This window comes from Pocillopora damicornis, chromosome 14, assembly GCF_964200805.1.
Source record: "Pocillopora damicornis chromosome 14, jaPocDami1.2, whole genome shotgun sequence".
Taxonomy (NCBI): domain Eukaryota; kingdom Metazoa; phylum Cnidaria; class Anthozoa; order Scleractinia; family Pocilloporidae; genus Pocillopora; species Pocillopora damicornis.
The window spans coordinates 15,118,167-15,123,233 of NC_142683.1; the positions used below are offsets into that span (position 1 = coordinate 15,118,167).

General features: G+C 37.0%; 1 pseudogene; it reads right to left on the reverse strand.

The window, feature by feature from the left end:
* Positions 1-3,694: 3,694 nt before the first annotated feature.
* On the reverse strand, positions 3,695-4,547 carry LOC149034652 (uncharacterized; annotated as a pseudogene).
* Between the last annotated feature and the right edge of the window lie 520 nt (positions 4,548-5,067).

Consider the following 5,067-nt stretch of genomic DNA (forward strand, 5'->3'; position numbering starts at 1 on the left):
ACATTGCAAACGTTTCAGGAACAAAAAAAAAAATCAGAAGATCAATTTTAAAAAAAAAACCAATAAACAAATAGAGAAAATTATATCTGATTTAACACAGTGGAAAATAGTATGAATGGTCTTGAAACGTCAAAGACAATGTTCTCTTGCAAATTGAAACCCACTAGTTGATGGGACAAAATGAAAAATACAAGTTTTAAGATGGCACTGTAGTTATTTTGTTTTCAACTTTTCACAGAAAAAAGGTGGAATGACAAGAAATGAAAAGCCTCTTCGTTGAACCAAATTAACTCATCAATTCAATTCCTGATGATGATGATGAGATATCAACAAATCACCTTGGTTTTCATCTGGTAATTGTTGCTTAAGGCTTTTATTTTTGTATCTAAAATTTATCTTTGAGTGAAAGCGTCGCTCGTGTTTCTGTCGTAGTGAAAATTCGTAAAAACTGGACCAGATATTCTTCCGTGATGTCAATGTACATGTAAGACTAAGAAATCTTTTGGTGTAAATGTCTTAATGACTCTCTTCAGAACCGTTGGTTTGTCAATGTCTAGTCACTCTGTTGTCCCAGTCATTAGCGTGGCTTGTTGGTCAACGGTATGTGTTTTGGTATGTATGCATGTATGTATGCATGTATGTATGTATGTATGTATGTATGCATGTACGTACGGTCAACGGTATGTATTTATAGTATGTATTTTGTTGTAAATCAGTTATGAGATAAATTCTTCTTTTTCTTGATTTGAATAGTTCAATTTCATCTAGTCTTTTTTTTAAAAAAGTTTTAAAGTTACAGTGCCATCCAAAACATGTATCATCTTCTTGCGACATCAACTTGGATTTTACTGTGATACTAACCGTTAAGCAAACAAAATACTAGCGAACAGTCCAAAAACATCAACAATTCAGTTAGTTTCAGCTTTTTTTCTGTTCATTTTTATAGCGATGTTTAGTTTCTATATCTGCCGCTGCAATATCAAAGATAAGGTACATCAAATGAGAGAGCTATCAGTGGGAATATGAGAAAAAAAACACATTATCGCTCAAGGTTTGCAGAACAATCCGTATCACTTTAAAATAACTCCAAAAAATGGTGGCTCAATAAATATTCACTCACCAATTGATTATTTTTAATTCGGAGCACATCTTTAATAACATCAGGCAATTGGTGTGTAGACGTTGAGTCTTCTCACAGAAATACAATAAATTATGGAGCCACCATTTTTGGCTACTGTTACTCAATAACTTCAAAGATCTTATCTTTGCAGTATCCTTTTTTTGTTTAGTGATTCCAATGTCTCCTCTTGGCCATATTCTTTCATACTTCCATTCGTCTGAGAGCAGCACTTCCTGAAAACAAATTATTGAATTGATTAGGGATTGTTTGTTACTCTAACTATACTGGAAGGTTGGATGACAATGCTTACGAACATATACAATCAAGAGAATTTTTAATGACAAAACGGGTATCATTTCTTTGCCCTAAAAAATTCAGTAAGAGGGGGATTTGTGAAATTAAGCCTTCAAAAATACACGTGGACGCGTTCAACTAAAGGTATCTTTTGCGGTCGACTTCCGAGATAATTTTGAATTTTACCCACAATTTATTACAATTATGCGTTCTGTGTCTGCTGAGGCTGACACCCTTGCTCAATCGAACAACGAGTTGAAGAGCTGCTTAACCAAAGAACTGACACGTGTTCAGCTAAGATTTTGCGACTTGTTCAGTTTTGTGAAGGATTTAAGAGTAACATTTTCTCAAGAATACGTACTCACCTTCTTCTAGAGAAACAAGGACAACTATCCGTTGTTTCTCTCTACACTTTTAGCGTCTTCCGTACAATTTACAATTTCATATTCAGCAAAGGAACTGCACGAATTCACTTGCCGGCGGACAGCGTAGTCTGCTGAAAATTCTACAATTTTAGATGAATATGGATTAACAGCTCGATCCAATAATTGGCTGATACGTCACATAGCTGGTGCGGAATTGATAACAAGTCTACTCGCTCATGATCAGTCAGATATGCACGAAACAAAAGGAAAAAAAATCACGTAATGAATTTGCACGTGAAAAGAGAAAAAAATCAACATAAATACATTGTTGACACCATTCTGTGAAAGGAAAGGATCTTGACGCTGAAAAATCCAAAAACTTCGCTGGTAGGCTTTGTAACTAAACGGTGTCTTTTCTTAAAAGAAAATCTAAAATCTGAAAAAAGGCCCAAAGCCTTACTTTCAACATCGCGTTAAAAAATAAATATTAAGGAAAATGAAAAAGACCTATTTTCTTACGGAGGAGTGATAGATATGAGGAACGCAATATTGGTGACGGAGCAAAGTTATTTCCCCTGAAAAGGGACATAACAAATTAGCAAGATCGGAACTCATTCCCAAGGTCTTCCTTGTTTTCAAAATGGCGGCGGGCCACCTCAAAGTCTTGTGAGGATTTGGAGAAGGAAGTATAACTCATAGCACACACCCGAGAATGTATACTGGCATCGGTAACAGGAAAACATGAAAAGGAACGTTTAAAATGATAAAAGGGAATCTTTCACATGTGTTCCTGTGCCCGTCCTCATAGCATAAACCCTAACCCTAACCCTAGGCTTTTTCTCGTGTTCCCCGTTCGTCCTTATACCCTTCTCCTTAATGCGTTTCGTCATGCACTAGTAATCGCATTTTCATAGGCGCTACCATGCTTTCCGCCAAAGCAGGTATTTATTTTACGAAACTCTTTCAAACTCATGATTTCCATTATTTTTCACACGTTTCTTTCTGGGACTTTCCTGTTTCTTGCTTAATGAAGCAACAGACTGTCACGCACTAACGTAGCCACTATCGTTTTCAAATGTTCACTAAAATACAACAAGCGGCGTGTTGATTTGTCGTTGCACTCGGGCGGCGATTATTTCACAGCGTTCAAAGACTAATATTTCGCCGTTTAGAACAGACTGATGGAAATGTAGAATTTCTCCATTAGCAAAGAAATTTTTATTAGAATGCAACCATTCAAATTTCCGTACGTGGGAATTGCTTTAGGAAAACAAACGTCACGACTCGTAGAAATAACAGCGTGATCTAGTCTCCTTCGTAGCACTTCTTAGACTCGTCACGCAACGCTCCTCCTTACTTTAAATTCCTTTCCCGTTGCGTCACGATTCTATATATTAAGGGAACATATAAGAATTAGCTAACAATTTCGCTGGAGACACGAAAACACAGAATATTATGCCATGTGCATTTCTAACCCGATAGATAGGGAATAAACTATTTACAATTCGTTGGAGCAATTTTCTCTGTCGTTCGTATAGAGAGGAAGTTATAGAATTCTTAATAGAGCATTTCGATTGAGTGTCTTGAAACCAATGCCAAAGTTATTACATCGACCAATCAGAGGTAAGAAAATTATCTCAAAGAACCGATAGAAATTCAAAGTAAAACCAAGCAAAAATGCAAAAGTCGCGGAAACACGTGAGGGTACAAGTTGCGATTGGGTTTAGAGTTGCATCTGATTGGTTCTGAAGGGAGTGAGAGTTTCCTGGACCAATCATAGAGCGTGGTGGAACAAATCGAAACAAATCTCCGATTGCTTTCGACACTCAATCGAAAATTGCGCCAAATGGGATAAGAGGCCGTCACTCCCACCAATCTATACACTCTCTGTTTTGCTGCTCTATCATCTATGTTATCACTGCAAAGGTGCTTGGTTAGAGAGAATATTCTTATCATCAATGAAAAGTTTCTGCCAAAAGAAACTCGTCATTTTGAATCTGAAAGTGGTCGTACCAAAGTCACGCAGAAGATCATTTATCATTTCAAAATACTCTGAGTGTTGTGCTCCCATAAACCGATGTACCTTATGAACTTGAGCAGTAAGTTCCAAAATGGTGGCGAACAAGTTCATCAGAGAGATGGCAAATAACACCAGCACGGAAAGCTTTAACAACACAAAGATATAACTGGGATGTTGACGCTTCAGAAAATTCAACTGCGTATAATTCAAGTATCCAACAAATAAAGTTCTTAGAATATAGTTAAAAGCCAAACCCATCAATATCATCCAGGAATTGATGGATTTGGCAGATATAGCGAGCTTGACGTATCTGGTCAAGGATACAAACAAAAGAATCATCAGAGTCCAATAAGGGAAGAAATTTCAGCTGATGTAGGATGGCTTTGTATCCAAGAAAATCTGGAACTTTCTGCAGTGCCAAGATGATGATGATTGTGAAAACAGAGAGTGTAGCAAGCCATGTTATCACCAGTTCTTCGGAATATGGAAACACTGCGCCTTTCTCACAAAAATAGACAGTGGAATTGTCTTTGAAACAATTTACACTGCGAATCATGTACAAATATGTGCCACCAACATTCCATAGTAACAGCAAGGCAAAGCCTATAGCCCACAGTTTGATGTATCTTTTCTTTTGTCTGTCTCCGTCTGGAAGAGGCAGGTAATAGCTTGAGCGGTGCAGGAGTGATGCATGCTCGTATATGTCCACACGGGTTGTCATCATAAAATCTTCCATAAATATTCGTTCAATCACTTCGTTGTTGAAACACAATACACTGAAATCTCTTTAAAAACTGTTGATCCTTTGATCAATACTGAGCGATAAAAAAGAATCAAAGCAGAACTTTTTAGATGTGCGTCGTAAGTCTCGCTTCATAGTAAATGGAAATGTTGTTTTGATGGGCGCGTATTATATTCAGCACACAATTATTAAGAAGCACTAAACAACAATAGTTCAATGCTGTGTACTTTAGGAATTTTTCATAACAGTAAGCCGTGAAGACTACAACACCATCGTACCGGATGTAAAAGTTATGAACTAAGAGGACTCTGAACTTTGAGAAAGCAAGGGTGCTGAAAGTTTATTGTCTAAGAGTTCTCTGTGTTAAACTTAGAAAAAAATAAAAAAGATCAGCTAATGCGAATTCCTACCTGGTCCGGTCAATAGGGCAGTCATAGCTGCCCAGTTATTTTGGTAAAAAAGAAAAAAACTATTCTTAATGTCTCAAACAAACTTATCATTTTTAAGGACGAAGACTGACGAGCAG